This window comes from Mustela nivalis (genome assembly GCF_964662115.1).
Source record: "Mustela nivalis genome assembly, chromosome: 12".
NCBI lineage: Eukaryota > Metazoa > Chordata > Mammalia > Carnivora > Mustelidae > Mustela > Mustela nivalis.
In genome coordinates this window covers 56268286-56290484 of record NC_139031.1, presented here as the reverse complement: position 1 = coordinate 56290484, position 22199 = coordinate 56268286, and the positions used below count along the sequence as shown (strand labels likewise).

The following is a 22199-nucleotide window of genomic DNA, read 5'->3' as shown; positions in this document are numbered from 1 at the left end:
ACCTCACCTCTGAAACCCTCAGTTTGTTTCCTGTAGTCCATAGCCTCTCATGGTTCATCTCTCCCTCTGATTTCTCCTCCTCCATTGTTCTCTTCCTTCTCCTAATGTCCTCCAGGCTATTCCTTATGTTCCACAAATAAGTGTAACCAGATCATTGACTTTCTCTGCTTGACTTACATCACTCAGCATAATCTCCTCAAATCTCATTCATGTTGACGCAAAAGCTGAGTACCCATCCTTTCTGATGGATGAGTAATATTCCCTTGTAGATATGGACCTCATCTTCTTTATCCATTCATCTTTGAAGGGCATCTTGGCTCTCTCCACAGTTTGGATATTGTGGACATTGCTGCCATGAACATTGGGGTGCCTATGGTCCTTCTTTTCACTACCTAAGAACAATGAATTTCAAAGCCTATTGTCTATCTCCCCTATGCGCTCCTGTTTTTTTTCTGTCCATATTTTAGGTCTCCCTCCTTTTTCTCCTCTCTACTGGATAATGCTGTGCTGCTATTTGAAGGCAGGGCATGGTGTATAAAATAGGGTTTTTAAAAAATGAAGTTAACAAAATTCAATTCAAAATTTTAAAAAAATTCTGGATTTAAATATGAACTTCTATCTGACCAATGACACCTACAAAATAGATCTCTATTCTCTGAATATATATATCTGAAGATAAGAATTAAAGATTTCCTGTTATTTATTATAATAAAAAAAGAATAGTAAAAATTTCTTGAAGTGTGACAGTTTTCTTTTTAATTTTTTTTTAATTAGAGCTGCCCCATTCTTATATATAACAGATGAGAAATAAAGATGTAGAATTCAGTTCAGTTCAAAAATCACTTAGTGAGCATATCTTAACTCCTTTAAGATGAGATATTACAAAAATAAAGAAAATAAGACAGTCTCGTGCATCAAGCTACTTCTAATCACTAATGAAGTAGAAAATGAGCCAAGATTAAGAAAGAAATGAGAAAATGAGCCAAAATTAAGCCAAGAGCTTAATCATGATATAGACAGATTAGAAGAAGGAAGTGCATCATAAAAAAAATATACAGACTGAGCACCTGACCCATTGCAGAGAAGCTCTCAGAAGGAAGGCATACTATTCTTAAAAGAAAACAAAAATTAATGAAATAAAAGAAATAGGAATGAAATACACTCTACTTCTAAGGAAATACCTTCTGAAAGAAGAGAGATGTAAAGTATGTTGGATTTTAGGGAAAAAATAACTCAGTACAAAATTCAAGTGATGGAAATATGAAAGAAGAAATGAGCAGAGGAGTCTGGGACTGATAAAGGAGGGCTTTTTATAGCAGATTAGAGAGTTTGGAAGTTAGGAGATAAGAAGATACATTTTAAAAATCTTATAAGGGGTGCCTGGGTGGCTCAGAGGAAAAAGCCTCTGTCTTTGGCTCAGGTCATGATCTCAGGGTCCTGGGATCGAGCCCCACATCGGGCTCTCTGCTCAGCAGGAAGCCTGCTTCCCCCTCTCTCTCTGCCTACTTGTGATCTCTGTCTGTCAAATAAATAAATAAATAAAATCTTTAAAAAAAACATCTTATTAAAAAGGATCTCATGATGAGATAATAAGGACTTGTGCTAAGCACTATTTGGCATGAACAGGAAAAATAAATACACTGAATATATAAAGAAATAAAATCACTAGGATTTCACGTGGGAAAGAGAAAGTACTAGAGTCAAATATAATTCCCAAGTTCTTATCTTGAGTGATTCGTTTGTTGATAGATTTTGCTACTTGAAATAAGAAACACAGAAAAAGTAATTAGATCATGTACACAGATGAAAGCTTAAGGCTTAAATTGGAGGTAGGGAATTTTACACTCTGAAATTACAGAAGATATCAGAAAAAGCAAAATGTAAATGAGTTCGTAATCATCAGTTTTTCTGAAGCTAGACAGAGTTTTAGAATCTGTCAGTCAACATCTAAAAGACTTTTTTGTTTGTTTGTTTACATTTTGTAGAAAATGTAACCCATTTTGTAGAAAAATGATAAGAAAAATATTACATGAGAGTCCTAATTAGACATTTTTGTCATTTTTGAAAATATTAGATCTGCCCCATAACCTGAAATACATTTTTAGATGACACATAAGCTTTGCATTTCACTTAGAATTGAAAATATTGTTTAAAAATTTTACAAAGTAACCTTAGAAAATATACATATTATCCAATCTTAAAAGAAATTTAACAAAAGTACAAATTAAAATAATTTGATATCACTATCAGATTGGCAAAGTCAAAGAAGTGCCAAGGAAACAAGAAAAAAGCATTTTAAATAGCTCTGGTGCAGATAAAAGATGATTAAATATAGATCAAAACTTTTAAATTTTGCACATTCTTCTTTTCCTTAAGATTTATTTACTTAAGAGAGAGAGAAAGAGAAAGAGAGAGAAAGTGTGTGAACCTGGGGGAGGGACAGAGAGAGGGAGAGAGAATCTCAAACAAACTCCACACTGGGCATAAAGCCCAAGGCGTGACTTGATCTCTTGACCCTAAGAGCACGACCTGAGTGGAAAACAAGTGTTGGACACTTAACTAAGCCACCCAGGTGCCTCTGCACGTTCTTTTTATCAAGCATGTTAGTAATCAATCATGGTCCATTCAAGAACTGGGCTCCAAATATGTACATCTCTACTGTACTGAAAATGAGGTAGTAGTTGTTAGCATTTTTTTTTTTAATTTTAAAGAAAACACTCCAAATCTGCAAATATCCAAAAACTACTTAAAATTTTTACTCTTTCTCAAAAGGACTTTTTAAAATAGTTATTATTAAAGTATAGTTTATTAATTTCACAATGTATATTAATTTCAGGTGTACAATGTAAGACATAGTAAATTTTACTATTTCTCAAAAGGACTTCTGAATGGATCATTCTAGTCATACTACATTGCAGAAGTTCTAAAAATCCTGCACTCCCATCTTTCCTAGAAATCTTATTCATCACAATTTGGCAGCTCCTCCCAACACCTCTGATTCTCTACTAAAACTCTCCAAAATGTTTTTCTCCAACTGACTGCTGGCCATTTCTTCTCTGTCACCTCTTTTCTCTACCTCCACAGCTCAATTTTCTTTCTTTTTCTGGCATGTATCTTCCTCACATGAGTTAAGATAGCCCCCCAGACATACGCACTGCTCTAATCAATAATTTCCTGGATCAACACAGCAAATACCAGTGACTGCAACTGCCTAAACAATAAAGTATTCTTATTCTTTACAAGGCAGAAGAGAGGCTGTAGAAGACAGAACATTTATGTTAATTTCTGAAACTATCATTCAGAGTGAATTTATCATATTTGTCCTGTTAATCGTAAATAATATTTGAAAACCTGATTATCCAATAAGAATAGATTAGTTATGCTAAATTCATGCAATAAAATTTGATTCCATCGTTGCAAAAAATACTGTGGGTGTGTGTGTCTGTATGAAGTCTATTTAATGACCCAGAAATATCCATGTATTCAATTTTTAATTCAAGAAACAAATTAAAGTGTATAGTCAGTCCTCACACTTTTATTTTTACTGGATATATTGATATGTCAAAATATTTTTAGAAATTATTTTTATATAGTAGGATAAGAAATTGTTTTACTTTTTTCTTATCCTTCTATATTTTCTGAATATTATATAATAAACTTTAGTTATAAGATTAAAATTATTTGTAAAGCTGAAAATCTTTACTGCCTTAATGTAAAGTAGCATGTTAAATTCAGAATAAGGAAACCATGTCTATTTTCATTCAAATAGATTTTTTAAAGAGTCTTCACTTGACAGTATGCAAAATCATGTATACTAGTTCTAAAAAAAGATGGATGTAAATTATTTTTTGCACTAAATTCTGAAAGATAAGACTGTTTTGAACTGCATTAGTTTGCTAGGATTGTCATAACAGAATACTACAGACTGGGAGGCTTAGACAACCTAAGTTAATTTTCTCACGGCTCTGAAGGCTTGGCAGAGCTGACCTCTTCTGAGGTCTCTCTGCTTGGCCTTCTCACTCTGTTCTCACATAGCCTTTCCTCTGTGCACAGACAGCCCCAGTATCTCTTCCTCTTTTCCTAAAGCACACCAGTCCTTTTGGATTAGGGCTCACGCTCGTGACATCATTTAACCTCAATTACCTGTTTAAAGGTCCTATCTGCATACCTGGTAACAGTTGGGTTAGGGCTTCCACATAGGAATTTTGAAGGGAATACAGCTGAGTCTGTAACAATGTCTAAGTATACTTTTTAAGTTAAAATGAAACTTAAATTCTATAAAAATGACATCAAAATAGTGATAAAGTTCATTGGGTAGCACCGTATTTTGTTATACTCTAATGCTTTGGAAAATTCATCTATGACTTTATTAACTAAGAAACATAATTAATTGAGGATTCCTCGTTTCATTAAAGCTGCAAATGGAAGAGGTTGAGTGTATTTCCTTCATTTTTAATCTAGCTGGGCCTTTACAAGGTGTCAGATATACAAGTGTGCGAACAGATGCACTCATCTCAAATACAGAGCTGGAAAGGAAATGGTAGACTTCAGGGAAAGCATTAAAAACATTAGGAGGCCTAATGTTCTCCTTGTTCTTTGTTTTTTACCTTGGATTATATCAAATAGACCAAAACTTGTATTTATAATTGGCCTATTAAAACAAAAGCAAAGTTTAGACAGAGAACATTAATCAATTCATATTTCAGTAAGTACATAGATTACGTAGGCCAATAAATCAGGCAACCAGCTGTCTTTTTTCAAAAAGCATTGGTAAATAATCAGTTGGACTGAAATTAATCGCATCTTTTCTTCCCCCAGTCCTTCACACACAAACCAGGGTCAAAAAATCTGAAGACAAAAAATAAACTGAAATTTAGTCATAAATAAAATAATTCTGCCTACAAACCAAGTAGTACCTGGTAGGATGACTGGTTTCTTATGTAAAGAGCCAAAGTAAACCAGAGTGCTAATAAATTAGATCACAAGTTTTCCCAAGGGACCTAAACATTTTTTCAATGCGTAAAAATTCATCCATATGTGAGGACTTTTTTTTTTCTCTTTGTGACACCTCCGTCAATTAGGATTTCACTTACCGCGCCTTATTTCACCTTAGAATTGACAGTCTATACCTTTTCACCACTCTCTCCCTATTTCCCCCACCATCAAGCCCCAGCTATCACTTCTCTACTTTTTATTTCTATGAGTTTGACTTTTTTTTTTTTTTTAAGATTCCATGTATATGTGATATCTAGCAATATTTGTCTTTCTCTCTATGGATTATTTCTCTTCACGTAATGTTTTAAGGTCCATCCTTGTGGTCTCAAAAGGCAGAATTTCCTTTTCTCATAGCTAAATAATATTCTATTGTATATTTATTTAGAAAATATATGCCACATCTTTACCTATTCATGGATGGACACTTATTTCCATATCTGGGCTATTGTGAATAGTGTTGCAAAGAGCATATTTCTCTGTGCAGATACCTCTTTGATATCCTAGTTCCATCTTCTCGGGACACATGAGGTCTAAGAATCTAATGTAAAACATGGTGATTATAGCTAATCACGCTGTATTGTATAACGAAATTTCGCTAATAGAGTAGAACTTAAATGTTCTCACCAGAAAACAACCAAACAAAAAGATAAATGTGTGAAGTAATGGATGTGTTAACAAGTCAGATGCGGGAACCTCTCATGGTGTAGGTCCAATCATCACAATGTATACTTGAATATCTTAAATTTTTTTAAAGATTTTATTTATTTATTTGACAGGCAGAGATCACAAGCAGGCAGAGAGGCAGGCAGAGAGAGATGGAGAAGCAGGCTCCCCGCTGAGCAGAAAGCCCAATGCGGGGTTTCCATCCCAGGACCCTGAGATCATGACCTGAGCTGAAGCCAGAGGCTTAACCCACCGAGCCACCCAGGTACCCCTTGAATATCCTAAAATCTTACATGTCAATTGTACCTCAATATAGTTGAAAGAAAGATGAAACAGAAAACTATACTTTGCAGCTGAATCTTCTTCCTTCTCTAAGGATTTAATGAGAACTAATCTTATCACCTCTTTCACTCCTGTTCACTTTGGTCAACCGAAGGTCAAAGTCTCCTAAACCATCAGTTATCTCTAGGCCCCCAGCCAGGCTAAAGTGCTTGCTAGTTAGGAACACAGATTTAGAATGAAGCTGCCACTTACTGTGACCTTGGGCAAATCACTTGAATTTCCAGGGCTTCACGTTCCTTATCTGTAACATGAGGAAATGGTTCTCACCTCATCTATTAGAAGCATTAAATGGTGATAGTGTTTAAGCATTTATGCACAGAGCTATTCCAAACAAAGAAATGTCACATATCTTGTAACCTGAGCAAATGTTGCCCTCCCTCCCAAATCTCTTTCCTAGCCATGTGAAATTCCAAAAAAAACCCATAGTGGCGACTTGTACAGCCACACAGGATGCCACACTTACAAGGGCTTGTGTTTGATGTAAATGTTCATGTGTCACCATCGTGACATTCTAACTGATTTTTGGACACGATTTAGTACATTTCCATTTTGTATTGGGCCCTTCAAACTATGTAGTCAATATGTCAATATGAGGTTCTCTTTTTTTTTTTTTTTTAACTTTTTATTTTTTATAAACATATATTTTTATCCCCAGGGGTACAGGTCTGTGAATCACCAGGTTTACACACTTCACAGCACTCACCAAAGCACATACCCTCCCCAATGTCCATAATCCCACCCCCTTCTCCCAAACCCCCTCCCCCCAGCAACCCTCAGTTTGTTTTGTGAGATTAAGAGTCACTTATGGTTTGTCTCCCTCCCAATCCCATCTTGTTTCATTTATTCTTCTCCTACCCACTTAAGCCTCCATGTTGCATCACCACTTCCTCATATCAGGGAGATCATATGATAGTTGTCTTTCTCTGCTTGACTTATTTCGCTAAGCATGATACCCTCTAGTTCCATCCATGTTGTCGCAAATGGCAATATGAGGTTCTCTTACCACCTCAAACTCTTCTGTGAATATTTAACTTCTTAAGTCCTAGCGACATCACTTTCCTTGCATTAGCCTAAAGCAAATTGTTTTTTTCTATCATAGCCCATATACCATAGGACCAGAAGGGAAGGAGTTTGGTGTGCCTCCCTCCTATTTGAAGCTTGCACCATCAGACAAAAATCACCCAGTACACCTTCTTATTCTCATATATTGACTCAACCACTCCTTCAAATTTGCTTTGGACTCATTCTCTTCCTCTTCTCCATTCTCATTCGCGCCATTGTTTCTGGTGACTTCAGAATTCATGTGGATGAACCATTTCACCTGACTGACGGATCCTTCTCTTCCTCACCTCTAATCACCTGTTCGTCCACCCCCTTCCCAGCCAGTGGGGCTGACATTGCAACAGCAGTAACTCACTGCACGTGAAATCTTAAAATCAATCACTCTTTTCTCTGGTTGCCACCGGCTGTTGTTTCAGCTTGCATTCTTCAACTCCAGTGAAACATCTAAAACCCTGACTCTGCTTTTCATCTATTTCTGTGTCCTGTTCCCTCTTTCACCTGGCCTCAGGTCCATGTTTTTTAATTGAAATTATTCCCTTTTAATTATTGCTTGCCTTTTGTTTTCTCTAGCATCCTCCCCTGGAAAAGGGATACATTCGTTGAATCCACTGTAAAAGTTTTCTCATGCCAGCTTCTGAGAGGCTGAATATAATTGTAGATCACCAACTAGGAAAGAAAAAAAAAAAACACTTTAATTTATGCTGAAATCTTCATACAGACACCAATGCTGGCAAATCCCCAGCACTCGTATAGTAGATTCAACTTTCTAACATTGAATCAAAACAACCCTTCATACTCTCTCCAGCCTATTTTAAGTACTGCCCATTCCCTACCCCTTCATTTTAGAGCTGCTGGGATGATGGTTTTTTTTTTTTTTTTCTTAGCACATACTAAGCCTGTTCTCTGCCTTTCTGCCATGCTGGTTTCTTTAATGTACAACAACACTGCGGTCTTCCCCCCCATCACTCTCAAGAATCTTTTCTTGTTAAGGTCGTCTGTGACCACCGTCTTGCCAAATCTACAATTCTGTCTTCTTTTTACATGACATCCATCAGTTTTCTTTGGTTGACATCCTCTATTCCCTTGGTACCAGGTATTTGACACGTTTTTGTTTCTGCTTACCTACCTCACTAATTTCAGCCTTCTAAGATTCTCTTTCCTCCTAGAATTTGCCTGGTTCAATCCTTGAGTGTGCTCTCCTAGGTTGCTCTTATCCAATCCCATGGTATAAATAGCATCTATACAGGGTGAACCACTGCCCCAGTCTGCCAAGGAATGAGAAGATCCCCAGGACTTGGGATTTTCAATACTCCAGTGGAGACAGCCCTGGGCAAACAGTTGTTCACCCTTTAGCAACATGCTATAAAGCCCCAAACCGTGCTCTTTAATTCCAGATCTCTCTGAGGAGCTGTACTTTCACATGGTTTGTAATATACACTTCAAATTTAAATCTGTTTGAAACAGAACTCTTGATTTTTACCTTCAAATTCTTCTTCTCTTATTATTATCATCCCTTATCTCCATAGTTGTTATCATAAGGTACCAGTTCCTAAGGCAAAAGAAAAGAAATCAGAAGTCCTGCATGGTTCCCCCTGACTCTTCCTCTTCCATTCCCCTATAAAGCCGCCGCCACCCAGTCTAGTGGCATCATCTCCTACCTACACCACAAGTGTCTCCTCTTTTTAACCCTTGATCCTTTCCAATCTACTCTGCACAGTGAGTTAAGCTGCGTTAACTCTAGTTCTAAACTAACGATTTAATTTTTTTTTTTTTGTAAAACATATATAAAGGCTCATTTCTTTTTAATTTATCTTTTTGGCTTTTATTGTTTGTTTGTTTTGTTTTGTTTTGTTTTGTTTTTAGACAGAGAGAGAGCAAGCATGCCCACATGAGCAAGGGGAGGGGCAAAGGGAGAGAGAGAATCCTCAGACTCCCTGCTGAGCACAGAGCCAACTCCAGGCTCCACACAGGACTCCTAGATCATGACCTGAGCCAAAAATCTAGAGTTGGCTGGCTGTTTGACTGACTGAGTCACTCAGCCTCCCCTAAAGGCTCATTTCATTTTAAAAATTGTAATGGTCTCCCACTACTCTAAGAAGAACAACAAAATATCGCTTCACAGTTTACAGCAGTACTTTTCTCCCTACCTGTGGAGAGGATGAATTTGGTTTTGTTTTTGCTTTGTTCTAACTCATCATGGACTGAGATGTGGGCCGCTGCACATAACCAGCAGCAGTCTGCAACATGAAATGCACCAGGCAAGTCTGAAAATACCTGAACTGATAATCTCATGTTGGAGCCTCAGCATTGTGAAGTTGCTACAAAGGTTTTAAATTTAAGTACCTACTTATTTGCTGAGGAGAGGTGGTCTACAACCCAATTTTTATTAGCAGGGGTCTACAAGGCCCTGCCTCTCTAACCTTAACTCACACGACACACCCACTTGCTCCCAACATAGCAGGTGTCCTGGCTTCCTTCTTGCCCTGCAGAGGAGCTATCAGGCCAGTGGACTCAGCTGAAAACATTCTTTGTCCAGCCCTCCACAATACAGCTTATTGTTATACTTCGGGTCCCAGCTTAGATATTCTCCTTAGCAAGGCTATCCCAAACCAGCCTCTCTTACTTGATGTTTTCCAATTATTCTCTGAATCAAATAGAGCTTATTGCCTTTATAATACATTCCAGAAATGTTAAAGTATATTTTTAATTTAAAACTATGTTTGAATTTCAGAATTAGGATGACCATATGTACAATCACTCTTTGCTTTCCAATTTTATCTTTTCAAAAGAAACCAGTATTAATAAGTGTGTCCTGTCATCTACGGTGTGCGCACGCACACACACACTCACACACACTTGTTTACTTGGTTTTCAGTGGAATCATTCTTTACATATTACTTTGTAATATTATGTGTTATTTTTCACCTGATTATATTTTAGACATGTCTGAAGTTTAGAAATCTAAACTCCTTTATAATTTCTCTTGAAATAGGTATACATGTAATTCACAGAAGCAGTTTTCCATGATGAGAGTTTTGGTTATTTTTTTAATTATTATTTTTTATTATGTTCTGTTAGCCAACATATAGTAAACCACTCGTTGATGTAGAGTTCAATGATTAGTTGCATATAACACCCAGTGCTCATCATTATGTTTTTAACTTGCGACTCTTGTTTCATTTTTCTGTTTGCCTCCCCACTTCTCTGTTCCCCTTCCTCACCGGCATCAGTTTACCCTCTTTCATGTCCACAACCCATTGTGATTCTTGTTAAAAACTCACTGTCTCCAGTTTCTTACAGTGTGCTTTGTATGTTGTTCTGTTTGGTTCTCCACATCTTACTTTTTCTCACTCAGTAAGTCATTGTCAGAATAACTCCAGAGAAATAACATAGATTTTATCTCATTCCTTGTAGGTGCTTTTTTAACAGCTCATAGTGAATGTATCGTGCATTTTTTTAAACCACAGTCCATTCATAGTTTCAGTCTTTTGCCTCCACAAAGAAAGGACAATAAACATCCTTGTATATATATTTTTATCTGGAGGTGCTTTTACTTCTAAGGAATGGGGTTGCTTCTAAGACTGGTTATTTTAAATTTTACATTGTTAAACTGCCTTCTAAAAGGGGAGATTAATTTATAATCCAGTAGCAAAGAATATACCATTTCATTCACAGACCACTAGCAGGTTTTTTAAAACTTCCAAATTTTGTCAGTCTGCTCAATAAAGTGCCACTTCATTGTTATTTTAAGTTTGGAAAATTTGCATTTACTCTTTTGTGAATTCCCTCTTCATATCCTTGATGTGCTTTTTTTTTTTTTTGTATCAGATAGTGTATCCTTTTCTTTACAGTTTGTAGGGACCTTTTCCACATTATAGAAACATTAAACATTCATCTTCATCTGGGTTGCAGTGGTCCCACCGTCACTAGATCATTTGTCTGCTGACTTTATGTTAGTGTGCTGGACATTTGTCATGCTTGTGGTTCCTTCAGGAAATACCGAACACCTTTTCTCTAGGTGAGAACTTCTCACTTTTGAATCTTGTCCCTTAAACTAGAAAACAGAAACATGTCTTCACATGCTCCCTTGCAGCTAGGACAACAGAATAGGCCCCAACCTCCTCCTATCAGATTCACCGGCACTTTACTTCAACTTGGAAATGATCAAGTTGAAACAATAGTTGTGGTATTGATGTCCTAAGGAGGTAGCAGCGGTATCTTCTTAAAAGTAGTCTCTCAATGAGGTTTGGGTGTTTTCTCTTCCAAACTGTTTTTCTGGCTATCTTAGTAGTGAGCATAGCTCCTTCCAATTCTTTTTTTTTTTTTTTCTGCAACATATACCTAAAATAGATGCCTTTGTTTTCAATCAAGAACTCCAACTGATACTGGTATCTAGGCACATACAGAAGTTATAATTTTTTAACGTCGAATACATCTCTTTTTATTTTTTTCTGAGTTTCTGGTCATGCTATCAAGTTTCCCCTCAACTCCTATATTGTTTATGTAGCCTCGATGATTTTCTTCTAAGTGTTTCATATTTAAATTTTAAATGAATTGGGTACACTTAAATGTACATATTCATATATATATTTAAGGATATATTTTAGTTCATATTGATGTATATATATATGTATACATATAAATGTTAAATATTATATAGCAAATGTTACATGCATAAGGAGAGAAAGAGGAAATTGGTGCTGTCCAATATAACATTTTACAAAGATGGAAATCTTCTATAATCTGCACTGCCTGATAAAGTAGACACTGGCTGCACTTTAAAACATGACTGATATAGCTGGGAAACACAATTTTAAAAATTAATTTTAATTAATTTATATTTAAATAGCACTAATATATAGTGGCTATAGTACTGATCAGCCCGTACAGTGAGAATGGGCCCAACTTAGTTTCCTTCTGGGTAAAGAACTAATTGGTAGCCCTATTTATAAAATAAGTAATTATTTTCCCATTGAATGTGCCATATATAAAACTATCTATTTTCTAGATTCTTCATTTTTTTATGGCTCCATAGGATTAATACCATATTGATTTGATTATAGTAACTTTATAGTCTGATGAATAATGTGTAAAGCAAAGTTTCCCAGTTTCTCATTCTTCTACATGAAACTTCTCTTGGCTGTTTGCAGATATATATTTTTCCAAGAAAACTTTTATGTCATTGTATCCAATTCTGGAATCAACCTTGATGAAGTTCTATTTAGAAACAGCTCAAATTTATAGAATATTTTGAAGAATTGGCATTTTTATTAAATTTTTACTAAATTAACTTCTCATCATCTCATCTTCTACTAAATTAAATTCTCATCTAAGAGCACATTTTTCCGTAGTTCAAATATTGTTTTATGTCCTTCTGTAAGGTTCATAGATATTTTTATATATATCTGAGGTTTTCGTCCTAAAATTACCTAAGAATATTGTTTATTGTAAATAGATATATATTAATTTACAGATACATTAATTTGTATTATCATTTGCCTACAGATAATATAAATAAAAACTGTTTACCTTTACATGTTTACTTTGCTTCTATCTTTAAAAATTATCTTACTGAAATTTTCCCTTGATTTTAATTAGAATCTTAAGAATTCTAGGCATACAGTATTTTCATTAGGAAACTAATTGTATTTTCCAGGGTTTATACTGACTTCAATTTTTTTGAACTCACTATTCTAAAACATTGACAGCAGTAGAAATTTCCATCTCATTTTTTATATTAATCGCAATGAGAGTTTTATAACTTAGAATGATAGTTTTGGTTTGAGGGGAATTATTTTGTTCTATTGTGTAATTTACTTTTATTCCTAATTAAATTATATATATTTTTCAAGATGTATTGATATTGCCATAAGACTAATTTTTTGTATATTGAAATAATTATATTGAAAGGTTATAAATACTAAAATATCTCTTATTTTCTAAAGATTTTTGCATCTGCATTTGTATGTAAGATTAAACTACACTTGGGTTTTTTTTTTTTTTTTGCTAATTTCATGAGTTTTTTTTTTTAATTTTTTTTTTTTTAAAGATTTTATCTATTTATTTGACAGAGAGAGATCACAAGTAGGCAGAGAGGCAGGCAGAGAGAGAAAGAGAGGGAAGCAGGCTCCCCACCAAGCAGAGAGCCTGATACGGGGCTCAATCCCAGGACCCTGAGATCATGACCTGAGCCGAAGGCAGCGGCTTAACCCACAGAGCCACACAGGTGCCCCTCATGAGGTTTTATATTAAGGACCTTTTCCAGTGGATTATACTAGATCAAATAACATGAGTTTATCTATTTTTTTTCCCAAAGATTTGATAGCACTCATGAAAATCTGGGGTCTCAGTGGCTTTTATTAATGGCAGATTTTTTAACTCCTCAGTCACTTTTATAATCATTGGCTTATGTCTTTTACCTTCTCTTGAGTTAATTTTAGAAATTTAAATTTTGTTGCAGAGGCATCTTTGCTGTCTAGAAGGATTTCAGATTTGTTGCTATAAAATTGTCTGTACAAATGCTTGATTATTTTACTACTATTTTAATCACCCCTCCAGTAATGTTTCGTATCTCATGCCCACTGCTGCATATTTGCTCCTTTCTTTTGTCTTAATCAGACTTGCTTCTCAAATCTCACTTGACTTTCAGTATGGCTCAATAGCTACCAGAAGGGTGATCTCTAACATCCAAGTAGTTACTATTTTATGGCAAGCTTTTTACATGATATTTCTAGTCTGTTATTATAAAACACTGGTAGCTTATGAATAATAAGAAAGTCTCCTATTACATTGAGTCTACAAATAGGCTCAATTAGAAGATCTATTCATATTCAGTAATCAAAACTCAGTCCCCCAGTTAGGGCCTACTGTAGGATAAAGAGTAAAGAAGGGACTCAAGATGAATTTAGTAAAGATGGTGAAGACAACAGTTAACACTTAACAAATTTTGGCAAGGCAATAGAGTAGACTTCAAGTGGACCCACAGGACAACTTCTACAACATCACTCCAGAAATGATCCATCAGGCATTGACTAACTTCTACCACAATCAGTAAATTTCAACCAACACTATGTGACAGTTTCTACTGTCATTCCTGAGGATGCAACAGTGAACATATCAGACAATAAATTTCTGCAATAATGAAGTTTTAGTGCTAGGGGTAAGGTAGGGATAAGAGATAGGAAGCAAGCAAGGTAAATATGTAAAACAGGTAATACGTTAGATGATGATAATTGTTATGGATACACAAAGCAAAGGAGGTCTGCAAGTTTAAATAGGCTAATGGAGGGAAGGGTGCAAAGCTTGTTGATATGCAATGGGAGAAAGTTCCAGGAGGGTAAATACATGGCATGTTTAAGAAATATGGGAGACCAATGGGGTTAAAACAGTGAGTCAAGAGTCATAATAAGGTGTGACCACTAGGTTGTGGGCAGGATAAGAAAGTGGGGATAGGCAGAAAGGGCAATTCACATAAGGTCCTAGGGTCATGGCCAGGACTTTGGTTCTTAGTGAGGTAGAAAGCTACTGAAGGGTTTATTGGCGGAGTGACATGAACTAACTTACTTAAGAGGATTTCTCTGGGTGTTGAGAAGAGGGAAAGAGAGATATGTTGGTAGGCTACTAAAATCATCTGAGCGAGTGACAGATGATAATCATTCTCAACACAATGCCACCAGTGGATACGTTAGATGTGAACAAATTCAGCACAGGTGTAGCTGACAAATGTGTTGCTCAATCAGATATGTGAAAGATGTCAAAAGCAATCCAAGATTTTTTTAAATGTCAATAACTTGATACAAGGGGTCTCCATTAACAAAGGTATAGAAGACTAAGCAAGTAAAATTGGGCCAGGGGAGGATCAAAAGTTCAGTTTTGGACCTGTTAAGTTTGAAATGATTGCTACCCATTCAAGTTGAATGTCAAAAGAAGAATTAATGTCACAAGGGGAATATGAGTCTGGAATTCTATGGACAGCACAAGCACAGATTTTTCTACTGAGATGTGGAAACAATATGTGATTTAGTTTTCCTAGGAAGACCCTTTATCCCTTCATCATTTCCTCCACTTTCCCTGAAGTCTTTTTATTTTTTTTCTTTCATATTTCATCTATTTATGTTTTTTTCTATGCTTTCAGATATTTCTTCTGCTTTTCATATCATAATGGCACTTACACTCACCCTCACTTCTCCTGATTTTTAATTTAAAATCATGTCTGTAATCCAAGATAAAAAAGTATATATATGTGCACACAGACGCTTCACGTGAATGTCCTGAAATGTTTTTATTATTCTTACTGTGTTAATTTAAATGGTCCCTTCTTCTCCAGAAGCTCTACTCTTTGTCTGATGGCCTCCTAAGAAGCCATATTATTCCTTGTGGTGCTAACTGAAGCTCAGGTGCAACCATGGGGTTTACTTCCTATGATGTCAATCTCCTGAACAGTGAAAACATCAGTGGTTTGGGCTCTTGAACCAGGATAGAGGCAGCTGTAAGATGGTCAAATTCTTGTCAAGGTACCAGTGAAAATACTGCCTGCTCCCAGAGCTCTGCTAAGAACTCAGTCTATAGGAGTTGTAAAAACGAAGAACCTTCACTGGAGTTTATAATGCCCATGTCACAAGAGATGCAGGATCTTCTTGGAACCTCCTGTTTCCTGACTCTTGCCTTAGACTTGTATATTGTGGATTCCACGCCAAGAGCACAAAGCTTCTATTTGCCCTTTCTTGATGTTAAAAAAAAAAATTGTGAAAATAGTCCATACCCCCACTTTATATGCTCAATATTTTCTTGCCAACAGAGGCCCCAAGTAGCCATGTGAGGCTATAAAGTGGAAAAAGGAGGAAATATAAGCTAGCACTGATTTAGCACCTAAAATGTGTTAGACATCCTGCTAGTCACTTAACATCTAGTCTGTGTAACTATTCCACAGGGTACATAATATTTACTTCATTTATATGTGAAGATCCCTGATTCAGGTTACAGGTAAGAAATTACTCATAGTCACACCAGTGTCAACCCAAAACTTTCCAATCCCAAACTCCAGATTTTGCTATTGCACTCTTTTTACCTTTGAAATGCTGTTACTTTTTTCCTAAAGATCAATACATACAAATATGTCTAAACACTTTTTGAATATTTCTTGATACTTTTTGTATATACTGTCTTTTGGGATGACAATGTCTCAAGTCTCAGCCAGTCATTCTCTGTCAGGGACTGAAATGGCAGAGTGGGTACTGAAAGCCAGAATTGGTTGTCTCCAAAGCACATGTTCTTTCCATGACACTACAGTATTTTCCATGTAAAACAGAAATGATTTTTATATTATCCAGACTCAGTTCTTCTTATTAATGTATATATAATTAAGAGCTGACATTATTAGAGAAACTATTGGACTAAACTATATTAAAGCAAATTTCTTTGTGTCCGCCTAGCCATAAGGCAATTCCTAGAAAGTTCTGACCACCTACTGTGGCACAACCCAGTTATTGCTCAATCTGAAAACCTGGTGCCTTGAGTTTGGCTATGTAAGATGTTAACAAAGTTTGGCAGCAGAGTTGGTGATGCATGTTTGGTGGGATCTCTATATCTTGATATACCAGAACTATTCTAGTTCTTCCAAATTATATACTGAGACACTCAGGAGGAATCATCATTCTTAATAGACTGGATCTTGTCCAGGCCCAGATTCTTGAACTTCTCTGAATCTCTTATGAAGGCCTCATAATCAATCTCTCTTAACCACTAAGGACCACCCAGAAGTAGCCCTTAAACTGGAGGTAGACATACCAAATTTCCCAGAGCTTCTTCAAGCTAAAATGGGTCATCCAGGACCACACAGAGGCAGGATAGGACATCTAGTGGAATTCTGGTTTGGACTCAACTTCCAAACAATGTGTGGTGTCTCCTCCAGCATTGAGAAAGCAAGCCACAAAGTCTAGAGCCTACTCACTCACAGAAGTACCTTGGATGCAGTGTACCATCTCACCACTTGGCTTCAGTGGTGTATATGAGTATCAGCTGTCCCCATCTGAAGATCACAGCCTATATAAACCCTAAACTGTGCATTACCCCAAGAATATTGCAAAAGCCATGTCTCCAACCTAGCTTACCCAACAGATTAAAGACATTTTTAACTTTGTTTCTGCTCAATTGTCTTTGTCTAATTCCTGGTAATTTCAGGATATCTTAATCAATGTTTTACATAAAATTATTAACTGGTTAATGATATAGTACATGGAAATTTTTAGATGAAATGTGTCATATATGTGAAGAATATCAACATTGTTTGTCATTCAGCATATTTTTGCCTGTGAGTTTTGCAAGGAATACAATCAGAATTATGTATTAAAAAAGACTATCTCAAGATTAAGCCTGTGACTTGACAGTAGTAAGTTGAGATTTGGTACCTTTTTTTAAAAGCCTGGTTGTTCAATACAGTGCTTTAACTTACATTTAGTTCTATGTCTTTGTTTCACGTGAGCAAAAATGGAATGTGATGATTGAGCATATTGAACTAGCCTCTAGCTGAGAATTTTTGACCTTTTGAGAATATATTACCACTGCCATATTCCAAACCTTTCTATTAAATCCCTGAGCAACCCCAAATTGATATTGTTATTTAAAAGAAATTTCTCTTGTGTAAAGGGATACTAGTATAGTAACACTGCAAGCCACCATATAAACTGACTGAAGCATAGACATGCCTCTGAAAAACCCAGGATGCTGCTTTTCTGTTTCACCATCCATCAACTCAATGACTGAGAATACAAGAAAACTCTGTTTATGATGTTGCAATTTCCTTCAAAACCAGGAACAGGAAGTTTCATCAGTTTGTGAAATATCTAAAATTTCATCTAAAATAGATAAATTGATGTGCAAGCGATAGTTCCAGTGAGAAAAGAGAAAGTTGTGTTGGGTTTGTCTATTTCTGAAACAAAAGGAGGGAGGTTAACTCAAGAGCCATTCGTCAACCACCATGTGGAATCACTTATGCCAGACTATGCCATCAATTAAATTGGAAAGCATCACCCTATACTTTCTAGATTGTAGAAAAATGGCTATACAACTGAAAAAGAGGGAGCAGAAAGACTGTACCTGGTTAATCCAATCCCCCGAGTTCTTCCAATTCTATTACCGCAGATTGTCTTTCATCACCTTCTGGATTTTTACCTACAACTGCACTGTAATGTCAGCATCCAGTTACATATCCACACCACTGGTTAGCAGACAGACTAAGAAATCTCTCCAATTTAGTCATTTATGTGTCAGCAAGCAGGGAGCCCCACTTCCCTCATTGCCAGAAAACTTACTTCTGCAGCACTAGAGTGATGGCCAGACATTTACAAGTCATTTTCTTTGGCTGACAATTTTGTTTTTAAACCCTTAATGGAGCATCTGCAACTACTGTTTTATTGAACTAATTTCAAATGCAGTCCTGTTTCCAGTAATCTATGACAGTTTTAAAAGTTTGAAGAGACCAGGAGTTGGAGACAACAGTAGAGCAGATGTGTTTCACTGAGATGTGTTAACATCTTACTACACTATGCTATAGACATATTTTAGGAGGCAACATGAGGTCAAGCAACAACAACTTTCCTTTAAGTGTGCAAAATTCCAGGTTAAATGATAAAATGAGAACATACAAGTCACCAAACTCCTTGTCCAATATGCAACTATTACAAATGTATATAAAATACAAGGTGAATGATTACAAAAGAAGTCCTGAAACTAAAATAGCTGATTAATTTTGAAGAAAATATACTCATTCATTAAAAAGTAAATAAATAACCACTGACCACCTGTGGTATGCCAGAGACTGCCTTAGAGTCATGGAATTTATAAGTGACTAAGGTGCCTGAGTTTGGAGAACTTCTGCATTGCGGGGGCAGCAAAAGCAGGCTAAAACAAAGATAATAAATAAATTACAAATCTTGCTAAAAGGTGATAAGTGCAATGAAAAAACACTTAAAGGATAATTGGGGAATAACAATCATATTTTAATGATGAATAATCAATTAAAAATGAAAGTCTAAAGGATAAATCTGATAAATTGCACAAAAATCTGACAAACACCGCTGAAGACTAGTAATAAAGTATCAGAGAGCAAGAATGATGGAAAAAAATACATTCAAGTATTTCTCCCTCTTCTCTTCCCCACAGCCTTTTTTCCACAACTCTATTTTCCCTCATTTCCTGTTTTTCTCTTTTCTTTCCTCCCCAAAATGTACATGCTTTCTCTCTCTCTTTACATGCATTTTTAAAAACTATATGAATAACTATACTTGTTTCCAATAAAACATTACAGTTGTCTCCCCTTATCCATGTGTGGGGGGGATACATTCCAAGACCCCCAGTGGATACCTGAAATCATGGATAGAACCAAACCCCACATATAGTGTCTTTCTCTATAATACATACCTATAATAAGGTTTAATTTATAAATTAGGCACAGTAAGATAAAATAAGACAATTAGAACAATATACTATTAAAAAGTTATACAAATGTGCTCCCTCTCAGAATATCTTGTATTGATCTCACCCTTCTTGTGATGAAGTGAGCAATAAAATGTCTATGTGAGGAGACAAGTGAGGTGAATGACGTAGGCATTATGATGTAGTGCTAAGTAACATTTGTCAAGCTATGTACACTCAGGAGGAGGATGCATTTCTGGACTGCAATTAACCTTGGGTAAATAAAAGCACAGAAAACAAAACTGTGAATAAGGGGGGACTACTGGATTATTGTTCCATGAAACCAACATAGCCACTTACCTTATCCTTGCTGGAAATACTTTCTTTACTCATGCTGTGACAGTAAGAATCATAGTAATGGTGATGTCTCATTTAATACTTTTCTTTTTTCTCCTGAAACCCTTGTTCTAAAGTGAAAAGCCATCAAGCAAAAACAAAAGTCATTAATTTCACAAGGAAATAATCTCAACCAAAATACTCAGTTTTCATAGATTGGAATACATATATAAACTTGTGAACAAAGAAAACAAATCTATATACATAATAAACAACAATATGAACATTAAATAAAGTTTGATATAAATTGTAATGAAGTTTATTTTACTCACCAAGGATGGAAGAGATTGGATAAGATTGGATAAGAGGTGGCAGTTGGAGCTTATCTTTAGACAAGCCATTTGTTATCAAAATGGGATATGCTGGATTCATTAATTCTCTTGGGCTGCCATAACAAATTATCACAAGCTGGGTGGTTTGAAACAAATTTATTCTTTCATAGCTCTGAAAGCCAAAAGTCCAAAATCAAGTCCAAAAGTCTTGGCAAGTATCTGAATTCTCTGGGGGAGAATCTGTTCCATGCTTCTCTTGTAGCTTCTGGTGATTGCTGGCAATCCTTGGCATTCTTTGGCTCATAGACACCTCATTCCCATCTCTACTTGTCTTCACATGGCCTTCTCTCTCTGTCTCTGTATACAGATTTCCTTCTTCTTAAGATGGTATCAGTCATTAGATGAACATTCAACCTCCGTTATGATTTCCCTCATAACCTGATTACACAGGCAAAGAACCTATTTCAAATAAGCTCATAATTACAGGTACTAGAGTTTAGAACTGATCCTATCTTTTTGGTGGACACAATCCAACCCCCCAGATAAGAATTTCCTTTTCCTTAAGGCTATGACAAATTGAAGAAACTAGTGTGTTAAGTAAGTGGTGTGTCTTTTCCTGAAATTATATTGCTAATTCGGTGTATTGTTTTCAGTGTGTTTCAAAACTTAAAAAAAAAAAAGTTGTTATTCCTAAAAAAGTGTTGAGAAAAATGAGCTGTTGCAGTGAAAAGTCGTTAAACAGACATAATGTTAAATATGTATTTCAGATTTAAGAACAATTCAACTATGACTCAGATACATTATATATTTTCATGATAATGTATTAAAGGAGTATTTCCAATGTATGTTATTAAGTAGGCTCTTAAAAATTCTTAAATACCCCATTATGAGTATACTTATTTTTTTTTAAGATTTATTAATCTGAGAGAGATCGATTGAGCAAGAATGAGCATGAGCAGGACGGCAGAGGGAGAGGAAAAAACCACGCTGAGATAGAAGCCTGACGAGGGACTTGATCCCTGAACTCTGAGGTCAGGACCTGAGCCAAAGGCAGACACTTAAGTGTCTGACCCACCCAGTCACCCCATGAGTATATTTATCTTGATGAGCACTGAGTAATACATAGAGTTGTTGAATCACTATATTGCACACCTGAAACTAATTTAACAATGTATGTTAATTATACTGGAATTAAAGTTAAAATAAAAATAAATCCAAAAGCTAAAAAAGCACTGTAAACTAAAAGCAAATTCTTAAATAATCCTATAGTCTAAAATTCCCTGATAAAGTGGAAGAAGAGAAAAAATGTCATAATGTGGCTGCCACAGGTTCATTTTCTAAGTAATTTGCATACACTCAGTAATGAGTTGAATTATGTCCCCTCAAAAGATATGTTCATGTCCTAACCTCTAGTATCTCAGAATACAATCTTTTTTGGAAATAAAGTCTTCACAGACAAGTTAAGGCGAAGTCATTAGGCCCTAATTTAGTGTCCTCATAAAAAGAGGAAATTTGGACTCCATGAAGATAAAGACAGAACACCTTTAGAGATAAAGGCTGAGATAAGGGTGATGCATCTATGATCCAAGAAAAAATAAAGATTTCCAGAAAACCACCAGAAGTGAGGCATGGAACAAAATGTCTCTCACAACTAACCTATCAATATCTTGGATTTCTAGCATCCAGATCTGTGAGACAATAAATTTCTATTGTTATCCACCTAGTATGTGGCACTTTGCCATGGCAGGTCTGGAAAACTAATACACCTTCTGGTATAAGGAAATTTTATACCTCTTGTTTTGAAGAAGGCTAAAACTGATATGACATTATATGTGATGGATCCTCAAGGTTGCTCTTGAACAACCTTGAACATTTGAAAATCTCAAATGTTAAGTGCCAAGGGTCTGTCCTATACCAGAGTTTCACTATATGACCCTATCCATACCACCCCACCACCATGGAGAGTTTAGTCTAAATACTGCTCCATTAATAATAGGAGATGAAACTCAGGTTGCAATAACAAAGGTGGTAACAGATGAAGTTTTGTCTCTTCCCACT

The 22199-nt window shown here is 35.8% G+C and overlaps 1 long non-coding RNA gene across 1 annotated transcript in view; it reads right to left on the bottom strand.

The window, feature by feature from the left end:
• LOC309844634 overlaps positions 1-20614 on the bottom strand; it is a 57775-nt gene extending 37161 nt beyond the window's left edge. The window contains exons 1-5 of the long non-coding RNA XR_014300795.1: positions 20142-20614; positions 19834-19940; positions 8543-8611; positions 7617-7728; positions 6193-6241 (exon numbers count right to left, since the gene is read on the bottom strand). This is a non-coding gene — a long non-coding RNA (uncharacterized lncRNA). The remainder of the gene's footprint in view (positions 1-6192; positions 6242-7616; positions 7729-8542; positions 8612-19833; positions 19941-20141) is intronic.
• Positions 20615-22199: the final 1585 nt, after the last annotated feature.